Genomic DNA, 14,085 nt, shown 5'->3' on the forward strand with positions numbered 1-14,085 from the left:
GGAGCGGCAGACCAACTTATTAAGCAACCAAACCCCAAAAATGAAAATTGCGCGCTAGCGCCCCCTAGGAAGAGACAAAAAACAGACTGCTTGTAACTTCCGTTAGGAATGTCGTAGAGACATGAAACAAAAACCTCTGTGTAGGTCTGACTTAGACCTACATTTCCAATAAACACTTCTGTACCTAAAATCAACAGGAAGTTGGCAAAAACCCCTTCAAAACAAAATTTTTGCAAAATATGCCTTTTTTGCCTCTTTGAACTGAAATTTGACCCCCTTAAAATGCTTCAAAGTGCAAGTTAGAGCTATACAATGCCAAGCGAAAGCCATTTATCAACAACATCCAGAAACGCAAATCTATAATTTGACCCCCTTAACATGCTTCAAAACTCACCAAATTTTACACACACATCAGGACTGGTGAAAATTGCCATCCAATAAAAAAACAAACCCCAAAAATGAAAATTGTGCTCTAGCTCCCCCTACGAAAAAAAACTGACAAAACTGCTTCTAAATTCTGTTAGGAATGTCGTAGAGTGATGAAACAAAAACTTCTATGTAGGTCTGACTAAGATCGGGACTCGGGACACGGCGGCGGCGGCGGCGGCGGCCAACGGCGGACCCGACCAACGCTGCTTGCAGCTTTAATTAGGGTCCGCCCTGCTTATGGCAAAGGACTCCACAGGAGTCCTTTGCCATAGGCAAGGACCCTATTGAATCTGGTCCGTTTTATTATTAGGGTCCGCACTGCCAGCAAAGGACTCTGTCCTTTGCCATGGCAAGGACCCTATTGTTCCTGCTGCGTTTTATTCTTTCTTTATTATTAGGGTCCGCCCTGCAATGGCAAAGGACATCCATGTCCTTTGCCATGCAAGGACCCTATTGAATCTGTAGCGTTTTATTATTAGGGTCCGCCCTGCCTATGGCAAAGGACTCCACAGGAGTCCTTTGCCATAGGCAAGGACCCTATTGTTCCTGCTGCGTTTTATTCTTTCTTTCTTTCTTTCTTTCTTTCTTTCTTCCGCACCGTCGCGCCCCAATTTCACCCTCTTAACATATTTCAAAACTCACCAAATTTGACACACACGTCGGTCTTTCATGCCTTCCCAACATATTAGGCAGCCAAATCATAAAAATCAAAATTGCGCAATAGCGCCCCCTAGGAAGAAAAAAAAAAGAGACTGCTTGTAACTTCCGTTAGGAATGTCGTAGAGACATGAAACAAAAACCTCTATGTAGGTCTGACTTCGACCTAAATTTCATAATTGTATCTTCTGGGGCAAAAATTTACGGACATTTTGCAAAAACCCGTTCAAAGCAAAATTTTCACAAAAAATGCAATTTTTGCCTCTTTGAGCTGTAATTTGAGCCCCTTAAAATGCTTCAAAACTCACCAAACTTGGCAGACACATCAGGAATGGCAGAAATTGGGATCTAATGAAAAATTTTTTTTTAAAAACTCAAAATTGCGCTCTAGCGCAATTTTTGAGTAAAACACAGAAAAAACTGCTTCTAGGAAGAAAACACAGACAAAACTGCTTGTAACTTCCGGTAGGAATGTCGGAAAGACATGAAACAAAAACTTCTATGTAGGTCTTACTTAGACCTACATTTTAGTAATTGACAGCTAGCAGAAAAAATCAACAGGAAGTTGACAATTACCCCTTCAAAATAAAAGTTTTTGTAAAAACCCGTCACCTTTTTCAAATCGATACTCCTCCCAGTGCGTTTGTCGTTTCGGCTTCAAACTCGCACAGGAGAGAGTTTGAACCCTTCTGATTAAAAGTATAGATCAAAGTTTTGATAAGTTTTAAGGTTTTGATTTTACGCTTCTTTAAAGATCCCCTGCGCAAAGTTTCCTAAAAAATTTCATTTTTGCCTCTTTGAGCTGTAATTTGACCCCCTTAAAATGCTTCAAAACTCACCAAACTTGGCACACACATCAGGACTGGCAACAATTGCGATCTAGTGAAAAAACCAAACCCCAAAACTCAAAATTGTGCTCTAGCGCCCCCTAGGAATACAACACAGACAAACTGCTCCTAGGAAGAAAACAAAGACAAAACTGCTTGTAACTTGCGTTAGGGATGTCGTAGAGACATGAAACAAAAACCTCTGTGTAGGTCTGACTTAGACCTACATTTCCAATAAACACTTCTGTTCCTAAAATCAACAGGAAGTTGGCAAAAACCCCTTCAAAACAAATTTTTCGCAAAATATGCCTTTTTTGCCTCTTTGAACTGAAATTTGACCCCCTTAAAATGCTTCAAAGTGCAAGTTAGAGCTATACAATGCCAAGCGAAAGCCATTTATCAACAACATCCAGAAACGCAAATCTATAATTTGACCCCCTTAACATGCTTCAAAACTCACCAAATTTTACACACACATCAGGACTGGTGAAAATTGCCATCCAATAAAAAAACCAAACCCCAAAAATGAAAATTGTGCTCTAGCGCCCCCTAGGAAAATAAACTGATAAAACTGCTTGTAAATTCTGTTAGGAATGTCGTAGAGTGATGAAACAAAAACTTCTATGGAGGTCTGACTAAGAATGGGACTCGGGACACGGCGGCGGCGGCGGCGGCCAACGGCGGACCCGACCAACGCTGCTTGCAGCTTTAATTATTATTCTTTCTTTCTTCCGCACCGATACTCGCCTATGAGCTGTATTTTGACCCACTGACCATGCCTCAAAGCACACCAAATTTGACACACGCGTCGGTGAGGAGTTTCTTCCCAACATATTAGGGAGCCGAACCAGAAAAATCAAAATTGCGCTCTAGCGCCCCCTAGGAAAAGACAAAAAATGGATTGCTTGTAACTTCCGGTAGGAATGTCGTAGAGACATGAAACAAAATCCCCTATGTAGAACTGACCGAGACCTAAATTCCCCATCAGAAACTCCTATACCTAAAATCAACAGAAATTTTGCAAAACCCTTTCAAAGCAAAATTTTCGCCAAAAATGCTATTTTTGCCTCTTTGAGCTGTAATTTGACCCCCTTAAAATGCTTCAAAACTCACCAAACTTGGCAGACACATCAGGACTGGCAGAAATTGTGATCTAATGAAAAAAAAAATTTCTAAAACTCAAAATTGCGCTCTACAAAATTTTTGGAATGAAACACAGAAAAAAGTGCTTCTAGGAAGAAAACACAGACAAAACTGCTTGTAACTTCCGGTAGGAATGTCGGAAAGACATGAAACAAAAACTTCTATGTAGGTCTTACTTAGACCTACATTTTAATAATTGACAGCTAGCAGAAAAAATCAACAGGAAGTTGGCAATTACCCCTTCAAAATAAAAGTTTTCGTGAAAACCCGTCACCTTTTTCAAATCGAAACTCCTCCCAGTGCGTTTGTCGTTTCGGCTTCAAACTCGCACAGGAGAGAGATTGAACCCTTTTAAAAAAAGTGGTCGGACAAAATTGTGATAAGTTTTCCGGTTTTGATTTTACGCGCGTTCAAAGAACCCCTGCGCAAATTTTCCGAAAAAATGTCATTTTTGCCTCTTTGAGCTGTAATTTGACCCCCTTAAAATGCTTCCAAACACACCAAACTTGGCACACACATCAGGACTGGCAACAATTGCGACCTAGTGAAAAAACCAAACCCCAAAACTCAAAATTGTGCTCTAGCGCCCCCTAGGAATACAACACAGACAAACTGCTCCTAGGAAGAAAACAAAGACAAAACTGCTTGTAACTTCCGGTAGGAATGTCGTAGAGACATGAAACAAAAACCACTATGTAGGTCTGACTTAGACCTACATTTGAATAACTAACATACTTTGGCCAAAATCAACAGGAAGCTTGATATTTTCACTTCAATACAACAACTGCATTACTTTCACAATGCATTAAATAGTGTCACCAAGGCTTCTCCTGCCGTGGGGCTCGGGGACAGCAACCCAAGGCGCGCTCGCACATTCGCACCCTAATTTGACCCCCTTAACATGCTTCAAAACTCACCAAATTTGGCACACACATCGGTATGGAGCGGCAGACCAACTTACTAAGCAACCAAACCCCAAAAATGCAAATTGCGCGCTAGCGCCCCCTAGGAAGAGACAAAAAACAGACTGCGTGTAACTTCCGTTAGGAATGTCGTAGAGACATGAAACAAAAACCTCTATGTAGGTCTGACTTAGACCTACATTTCCAATGACATACTTCTGTACCGAAAATCAACAGGAAGTTGGCAAAAACCCCTTCAAAACAAAATTTTCGCAAAATATGACTTTTTTGCCTCTTTGAACTGAAATTTGACCCCCTTAAAATGCTTCAAAGTGCAAGTTAGAGCTATACAATGCCAAGCGAAAGCATTTTATCAACAACATCCAGAAACGCAAATCTATAATTTGACCCCCTTAACATGCTTCAAAACTCACCTAATTTTACACACACATCAGGACTGGTGAAAATTGCCATCCAATAAAAAAACCAAACCCCAAAAATGAAAATTGTGCTCTAGCGCCCCCTAAGAAAATTAAATGATTAAACTGCTTGTAAATTCTATTAGGAATGTCGTAGAGTGATGAAACAAAAACTTCTATGGAGGTCTGACTAAGATCGGGACTCGGGACACGGCGGCGGCGGCCAACGGCGGACCCGACCAACGCTGCTTGCAGCTTTAATTAGGGTCCGCACTGCCAGCAAAGGACTCTGTCCTTTGCCATGGCAAGGACCCTATTGAATCTGCTGTGTTTTATTAGGGTCCGCCCTGCAATGGCAAAGGACATCCATGTCCTTTGCCATGCAAGGACCCTATTGAATCTGTAACGTTTCTTATTATTAGGGTCCGCCCTGCAATGGCAAAGGACATCCATGTCCTTTGCCATGCAAGGACCCTATTGAATCTGCTGCGTTTTATTATTCTTATTATTATTATTATTCTTTCTTCCGCAACGATACTCGCCAAAGCGCTGTATTTGACCCACTGACCATGCCTCAAAGCACACCAAATTTGACACACGCGTCGGTGAGGAGTTTCTTCCCAACATATTAGGGAGCCAAACCAGAAAAATCAAAATTGCGCTCTAGCGCCCCCTAGGAAAAAAAAAAAAAGAATTGCTTGTAACTTCCGGTAGGAATGTCGTAGAGACATGAAACAAAATCCTCTATGTAGAACTGACCTAGACCTAAATTCCCCATCAGAAACTCCTATACCTAAAATCAACAGAAATTTTGCAAAACCCTTTCAAAGCAAAATTTTCGCAAAAAATGCTATTTTTGCCTCTTTGAGCTGTAATTTGACCCCCTTAAAATGCTTCAAAACTCACCAAACTTGGCAGACACATCAGGACTGGCAGAAATTGTGATTTAATGAAAAAAAAAATTTATAAAACTCAAAATTGCGCTCTACAAAATTTTTTGAATGAAACACAGAAAAAACTGCTTCTAGGAAGAAAACACAGACAAAACTGCTTGTAACTTCCGGTAGGAATGTCGGAAAGACATGAAACTAAAACTTCTAGGTAGGTCTTACTTAGACCTACATTTTAATAATTGACAGCTAGCAGAAAAAATCAACAGGAAGTTGGCAATTACCCCTTCAAAATAAAAGTTTTCGTGAAAACCCGTCACCTTTTTCAAATCATAACTCCTCCCAGTGCGTTTGTCGTTTCGGCTTCAAACTCGCACAGGAGAGAGATTGAACCCTTTTAAAAAAAGTGGTCGGACAAATTTTTGATAAGTTCTCCTGTTTGGATTTTACGCGCCTTCAAAAAACCCCTGCGCAAAGTTTCCTAAAAAATGTCTTTTTTGCCTCTTTAAACTGTAATTTGACCTACTTAAAATGCTTCAAAGTGCAAGTTAAAGCCCTACTATGCCAAGCAAAAGCCATTTATCAACAACATCCAGAATTGTCGATCTGTAATTTCACCCCCTTAACATGCTTCAAAACTCACCAAATTTTACACACATATCAGGACTGGCAAAAACTGCCATCTAATAAAAAAACAAACCCCAAAAATCTAAATTGCGCTTAGCGCCCCCTAGGAAAAAACCCAGACAAAACTGCATGTAACTTCTGTTAGAAATGTCGTAGAGACATGAAATAAAAACCTCTATGTTGGTTTGACTAAGATCGGGACCCGGGACACGGCGGCGGCGGCCAACGGCGGACCCGACCAACGCTGCTTGCAGCTTTAATTATTATTATTATTCTTCCGCAGCTTTGAACCCTAATTTGACCCACTGACCATGCTTCAAAACTCACCAAATTTGGCACACACATCGGTAAGGCTCGGCAAAAACACGTATTAAGCAACCAAACCCCAAAAATGAAAAATGCGCGCTAGCGCCCCCTACGAAAAAAAAAAAACAGACTGCTTGTAACTTCCGGTAGGAATGTCGTAGAGACATGAAACAAAATCCTCTATGTAGGTCTGACTTAGACCTAAATTCCCCATCAGAAACTCCTATACCTAAAATCAACAGAAATTTTGCAAAACCCTTTCAAAGCAAAATTTTCGCCAAAAAACGCTATTTTTGCCTCTTTGAGCTGCAATTTGACCCCCTTAAAATGCTTCAAAACTCACCAAACTTGGCACACACATCAGGACTGGCAGAAATTGTGATCTAATGAAAAAAAAAAAAAAAAAATCTCAAAATTGTGCTCTAGCGCAATTTTTCAATAAAACACAGAAAAAACTGCTTCCAGGAAGAAACCACAGACAAAACTGCTTGTAACTTCGGGTAGGAATGCCGGAAAGACATGAAACAAAAACTTCTATGTAGGTCTCATTAAGACCTACATTTTAGTAATTGACAGCTAGCAGAAATAATCAACAGGAAGTTGGCAATTACCCCTTCAAAATAAAAGTTTTGTAAAAACCCGTCACCTTTTTCAAATCGAAACTCCTCCCAGTGCGTTTGTCGTTTCGGCTTCAAACTCGCACAGGAGAGAGATTGGACCCTTTTAAAAAAAGTGGTCGGACAAAGTTGTGATAAGTTTTATGGTTTTGATTTTATGCGCCTTCAAAGAACCCCTGCGCAAATTTTCCGAAAAAATGTCATTTTTGCCTATTTGAGCTGTAATTTGACCCCCTTAAAATGCTTCCAAACACACCAAACTTGGCACACACATCAGGACTGGCAACAATTGCGACCTAGTGAAAAAACCAAACCCCAAAACTCAAAATTGTGCTCTAGCGCCCCCTAGGAATACAACACAGACAAACTACTCCTAGGAAGAAAACAAAGACAAACCTGCTTGTAACTTCCGGTAGGAATGTCGTAGAGACATGAAACAAAAACCACTATGTAGGTCTGACCTAGACCTACATTTGAATAATTAACATACTTTGGCAAAAATCAACAGGAAGCTTGGTATTTTCACTTCAATACAACAACTGCATTACTTTCACAATGCATTAAATAGTGTCACCAAGGCTTCTCCTGCCGTGGGGCTCGGGGACAGCAACCCAAGGCGCGCTCGCACATTCGCACCCTAATTTGACCCCCTTAACATGCTTCAAAACTCACCAAAATTGACACACACATCGGTATGGAGCGGCAGACCAACTTATTAAGCAACCAAACCCCAATAATTAAAATTGCGCGCTAGCGCCCCCTAGGAAGAGACAAAAAACAGACTGCTTGTAACTTCCGTTAGGAATGTCGTAGAGACATGAAACAAAAACCTCTGTGTAGGTCTGACTTAGACCTACATTTCCAATAAACACTTCTGTACCTAAAATCAACAGGAAGTTGGCAAAAACCCCTTCAAAACAAAATTTTCGCAAAATATGCCTTTTTTGCCTCTTTGAACTGAAATTTGACCCCCTTAAAATGCTTCAAAGTGCAAGTTAAAGCTATACAATGCCAAGCGAAAGCCATTTATCAACAACATCCAGAAACGCAAATCTATAATTTGACCCCCTTAACATGCTTCAAAACTCACCAAATTTTACACACACATCAGGACTGGTGAAAATTGCCATCCAATAAAAAAACCAAACCCCAAAAATGAAAATTGTGCTCTAGCGCCCCCTAGGAAAATAAACTGATAAAACTGCTTGTAAATTCTGTTAGGAATGTCGTAGACTGATGAAACAAAAACTTCTATGTTGGTCTGACTAAGATCGGGACTCGGGACACAGCGGCGGCGGCCAACGGCGGACCCGACCAACGCTGCTTGCAGCTTTAATTATTATTATTATTCCGCCGCCTCTTTGAACCTTAATTTGACCCACTGACCATGCTTCAAAACTCACCAAATTTCACAAACTCATCAGAACTGGCGAAAATTGCCATCTAATAAAAAAACCAAACCCCAAAAATGAAAAATGCGCGCTAGCGCCCCCTACGAAAAAAAAAAAACAGACTGCTTGTAACTTCCGTTAGGAATGTCGTAGAGAGATGAAACAAAATCCTCTATGTAGAACTGACTTAGACCTAGATTTCATAATAGTATGTTCTGGGGCAAAAATCAACAGAAATTTTGCAAAACCCTTTCAAAGCAAAATTTTCACAAAAAATGCAATTTTTGCCTCTTTGAGCTGTAATTTGACCCCCTTAACATGCTTCAAAACTCACCAAACTTGGCACACACATCAGGACTGGCAGAAATTAAGATCTAATGAAAAAAAAAAAAAAAAAAAATCAAAATTGCGCTCTTGCGCAATTTTTGAATAAAACACAGAAAAAACTGCTCTTACGAAGAAAACACGGACAAAACTGCTTGTAACTTCCGGTAGGAATGTCGGAAAGACATGAAACAAAAACTTCTATGTAGGTCTCACTTAGACCTACATTTTAATAATTGACAGCTATCAGAAATAATCAACAGGAAGTTGGCAATTACCCCTTCAAAATAAAAGTTTTGTAAAAACCTGTCACCTTTTTCAAATCGAAACTCCTCCCGGTGCGTTTGTCGTTTCGGCTTCAAACTCGCACAGGAGAGAGATTGAACCCTTTTAAAAAAAGTGGTCGGACAAAGTTGTGATAAGTTCTACGGTTTTGATTTTACGCGCCTTCAAAGAACCCCTGCGGAAATTTTCCAAAAAAATATCCTTTTTACCTCTTTGAGCTGTAATTTGACCCCCTTAAAATGCTTCAAAACTCACCAAACTTGGCACACACATCAGGACTGGCAACAATTGCGATCTAGTGAAAAAACCTAACCCCAAAACTCAAAATTGTGCTCTAGCGCCCCCTAGGAATACAACACAGACAATACCCTAATTTGACCCCCTTAACATGCTTCAAAACTCACCAAATTTGACACACACATTGGTATGGAGCGGCAGACCAACTTATTAGGTAACCAAACCCCAAAAATGAAAATTGCGCGCTAGCGCCCCCTAGGAAGAGACAAAAAACAGACTGCTTGTAACTTCCGTTAGGAATGTCGTAGAGAGATGAAACAAAAACCTCTGTGTAGGTCTGACTTAGACCTACATTTCCAATAAAAAACGTCTATACCCAAAATCAACAGAAATTTTGCAAAAACTCATTCAATGCAACATTTTCGCAAAAAATGCTATTTTTGCCTCTTTGAGCTGTAATTTGACCCCCTTAAAATACTTCAAAACTCACCAAACTTGGCACACACAACAGGACTGGCAGAAATTGCGATCTAGTGAAGAAACCAAACCTTAAAACTCAAAATTGCATTCTATTGCAATTTTTTAATGAAACACAGAAAAACTGCTCCTAGGAAGAGGAAACAGATAAAACTGCTTGTAACTTCTGGTAGGAATGTCGGACAGACATGAAACAAAAACATCAATGTAGTTCTCACTTATACCTACATTTTGATGATTGGCATCTTTCAGTTAAAATCAACAGGAAGTTGGCAATTACCCCTTCAAAATAAAAGTTTTGTAAAAAGCCGTCACCTTTTTCCAGACAAAACTGCTTGTAACTTCCGTTAGGAATGTCGTAGGGACATGAAACAAAAACCTCTATATAGGTCTGACTTACACCTACATTTCCATTAAATACTTCTATACTTAAAATCAACAGGAAGTTGACAAAAACCCCTTCAAAACACAATTTTTGCAAAAAATGCCTTTTTTGCCTCTTTGAACTGATATTTGACCCCCTTAAAATGCTTCAAAGTGCCAGTTAAAGCTATACTATGCCAAGCGAAAGCCATTTATCAACAACATCCAGAAACGCCAATCTGTAATTTGACCCCCTTAACATGCTTCAAATCTCACCAAATTTTACACACACATCAGGACTGGTGAAAATTGCCATCCAATAAAAAAACTAACCCCAAAAATGAAAATTGTGCTGTAGCTCCCCCTAGGAAAAAAAACTGACAAAACTGCTTGTAAATTCTGTTAGGAATGTCGTAGAGTGATGAAACAAAAACTTCTATGTAGGTCTGACTAAGATCGGGACTCGGGACACGGCGGCGGCGGCCAACGGCGGACCCGACCAACGCTGCTTGCAGCTTTAATTATTATTATTCTTCCGCAACTTCGAACCATAATTTGACCTACTGACCATGCTCCAAAACTCACCAAATTTGGCACACACATCGGTAAGGCTTGGCAAAAACACATATTAAGCAACCAAACCCCAAAAATGAAAAATGCGCGCTAGCGCCCCCTACGAAAAAAAAAAAACAGACTGCTTGTAACTTCCGTTAGGAATGTCGTAAAGACATGGAACAAAAACCTCTATGTAGGTCTGACTTAGACCTAGATTCCCCATCAGAAACGCCTATACCTAAAATCAACAGAAATTTGGCAAAAACCCATTCAAAGCAAAATTTTCGCTAAAAAATGCTATTTTTGCCTCTTTGAGCTGCAATTTGACCCCCTTAAAATGCTTCAAAACTCACCAAACTTGGCACACACATCAGGACTGGCAGAAATTGTGATCTAATGAAAAAAAATAGTAAAAAAACTCAAAATTGTGCTCTAGCGCAATTTTTCAATAAAACACAGAAAAAACTGCTTCCAGGAAGAAACCACAGACAAAACTGCTTGTAACTTCGGGTAGGAATGCCGGAAAGACATGAAACAAAAACTTCTATGTAGGTCTCATTAAGACCTACATTTTAGTAATTGACAGCTAGCAGAAATAATCAACAGGAAGTTGGCAATTACCCCTTCAAAATAAAAGTTTTGTAAAAACCCGTCACCTTTTTCAAATCGAAACTCCTCCCAGTGCGTTTGTCGTTTCGGCTTCAAACTCGCACAGGAGAGAGATTGAACCCTTTTAAAAAAAGTGGTCGGACAAAGTTGTGATAAGTTCTAAGGTTTTGATTTTACGCGCCTTCAAAGAACCCCTGCGCAAATTTTCCAAAAAAATATCATTTTTACCTCTTTGAGCTGTAATTTGACCCCCTTAAAATGCTTCAAAACTCACCAAACTTGGCACACACATCAGGACTGGCAGAAATTGCGAGTTAATGAAAAAACCAAACCCAAAAACTCAAAATTGTGCTCTAGCGCCCCCTAGGAATACAACACAGACAATACCCTAATTTGACCCCCTTAACATGCTTCAAAACTCACCAAAGTTGACACACACGTTGGTACGGTGTCCTTTCCCAACATATTAAGCAACCAAACCCCAAAAATGAAAATTGCGCGCTAGCGCCCCCTAGCAAAAAACAAAAACAAACCGCTTGTAACTTCCGTTAGGAATATCGTAGAGACATGAAACAAAAACCTCTGTGTAGGTCCGACTAAGACCTACATTTCCAATAAAAAATGTCTATACCCAAAATCAACAGAAATCTTGCAAAAACTCATTCAAAGCAAAATTTTCGCCAAAAAATGCTATTTTTGCCTCTTTGAGCTGCAATTTGACCCCCTTAAAATGCTTCAAAACTCACCAAACTTGGCACACACATCAGGACTGACAGAAATTGCGATCTAATGAAAAAACCAAACCTTAAAACTCAAAATTGCGCTCTATTGCAATTTTTGACAAAAACACAGAAAAACTGCTCCTAGGAAGAGGAAACGGATAAAACTGCTTGTAACTTCTGGTAGGAACGTCGGACAGACATGAAACAAAAACCTCTATGTAGGTCTCACTTAGACCTACATCTTTCAGTTAAAATCAACAGGAAGTTGGCAATTACCCCTTCAAAATAAAAGTTTTGTAAAAAGCCGTCACCTTTTTCCAGACAAAACTGCTTGTAACTTCTGTTAAGAATGTCGTAGAGACATGAAACAAAGACCTCTATGTTGGTCTGACTAAGATCGGGACTCGGGACACGGCGGCGGCGGCGGCGGACCCGACCAACGCTGCTTGCAGCTTTAATTATTAGGGTCCGCCCTGCCAGCAAAGGACATCCATGTCCTTTGCTAAGGCAAGGACCCTATTGAATCTGTAACGTTTCTTATTAGGGTCCGCACTGCCAGCAAAGGACTCTGTCCTTTGCCATGGCAAGGACCCTATTGAATCTGTAGCGTTTTATTATTATTGTTTATTCCGCAGCGATACTCGCCAAAGCGCTGTATTTGACCCACTGACCATGCTTCAAAACACACCAAATTTGACACACGCGTCGGTGAGGAAATTCTTCACAACATATTAGGGAGCCAAACCAGAAAAATCAAAATTGCGCTCTAGCGCCCCCTAGGAAAAAAAAAAAAAGAATTGCTTGTAACTTCCGGTAGGAATGTCGTAGAGACATGAAACAAAATCCTCTATGTAGAACTGACCTAGACCTAAATTCCCCATCAGAAACTCCTATACCTAAAATCAACAGAAATTTTGCAAAACCCTTTCAAAGCAAAATTTTCGCCTAAAATGCTATTTTTGCCTCTTTGAGCTGTAATTTGACCCCCTTAAAATGCTTCAAAACTCACCAAACTTGGCAGACACATCAGGACTGGCAGAAATTGTGATCTAATGAAAAAAAAAATTTCTAAAACTCAAAATTGCGCTCTACAAAATTTTTGGAATGAAACACAGAAAAAACTGCTTCTAGGAAGAAAACACAGACAAAACTGCTTGTAACTTCCGGTAGGAATGTCGGAAAGACATGAAACAAAAACTTCTATGTAGGTCTTACTTAGACCTACATTTTAATAATTGACAGCTAGCAGAAAAAATCAACAGGAAGTTGGCAATTACCCCTTCAAAATAAAAGTTTTCGTGAAAACCCGTCACCTTTTTCAAATCGAAACTCCTCCCAGTGCGTTTGTCGTTTCGGCTTCAAACTTGCACAGGGGAGAGATTGAACCCTTTTAAAAAAAGTGGTCGGACAAAATTGTGATAAGTTTTCCGGTTTTGATTTTACGCGCGTTCAAAGAACCCCTGCGCAAATTTTCCTAAAAAATGTCATTTTTGCCTATTTGAGCTGTAATTTGACCCCCTTAAAATGCTTCAAAACTCACCAAACTTGGCACACACATCAGGACTGGCAACAATTGCGAGCTGATGAAAAAACCAAACTCCAAAACTCAAAATTGTGCTCTAGCGCCCCCTAGGAATACAACACGGACAAACTGCTCCTAGGAAGAAAACAAAGACAAAACTGCTTGTAACTTCCGGTAGGAATGTCAGAGAGACATGAAACAAAAACCACTATGTAGGTCTGACTTAGACCTACATTTGAATAATTGACATACTTTGGCAAAAATCAACAGGAAGCTAGATATTTTCACTTCAATACAACAACTGCATTACTTTCACAATGCATTAAATAGTGGGACGAAGGCGTCTTAAGCCCTGGGGCTCGGGGACAGCAACCCAAGGCGCGCTCGCACTTTCGCACCCTAATTTGACCCCCTTAACATGCTTCAAAACTCACCAAAATTGACACACACATCGGTATGGAGCGGCAGACCAACTTATTAAGCAAGCAAACCCCAAAAATTAAAATTGCAAGCTAGCGCCCCCTAGGAAGAGACAAAAAACAGACTGCTTGTAACTTCCGTTAGGAATGTCGCAGAGACATGAAACAAAAACCTCTGTGTAGGTCTGACTAAGACCTACATTTCCAATAAAAAACGTCTATACCCAAAATCAACAGAAATTTTGCAAAAACTCATTCAAAGCAACATTTTTGAAAAAAAACGCTATTTTTGCCTCTTTGAGCTGTAATTTGACCCCCTTAAAATGCTTCAAAACTCACCAAACTTGGCACACACATCAGGACT

This window comes from Nerophis ophidion, linkage group LG17 (genome assembly GCF_033978795.1).
Source record: "Nerophis ophidion isolate RoL-2023_Sa linkage group LG17, RoL_Noph_v1.0, whole genome shotgun sequence".
In the NCBI taxonomy this organism is placed as follows: domain Eukaryota; kingdom Metazoa; phylum Chordata; class Actinopteri; order Syngnathiformes; family Syngnathidae; genus Nerophis; species Nerophis ophidion.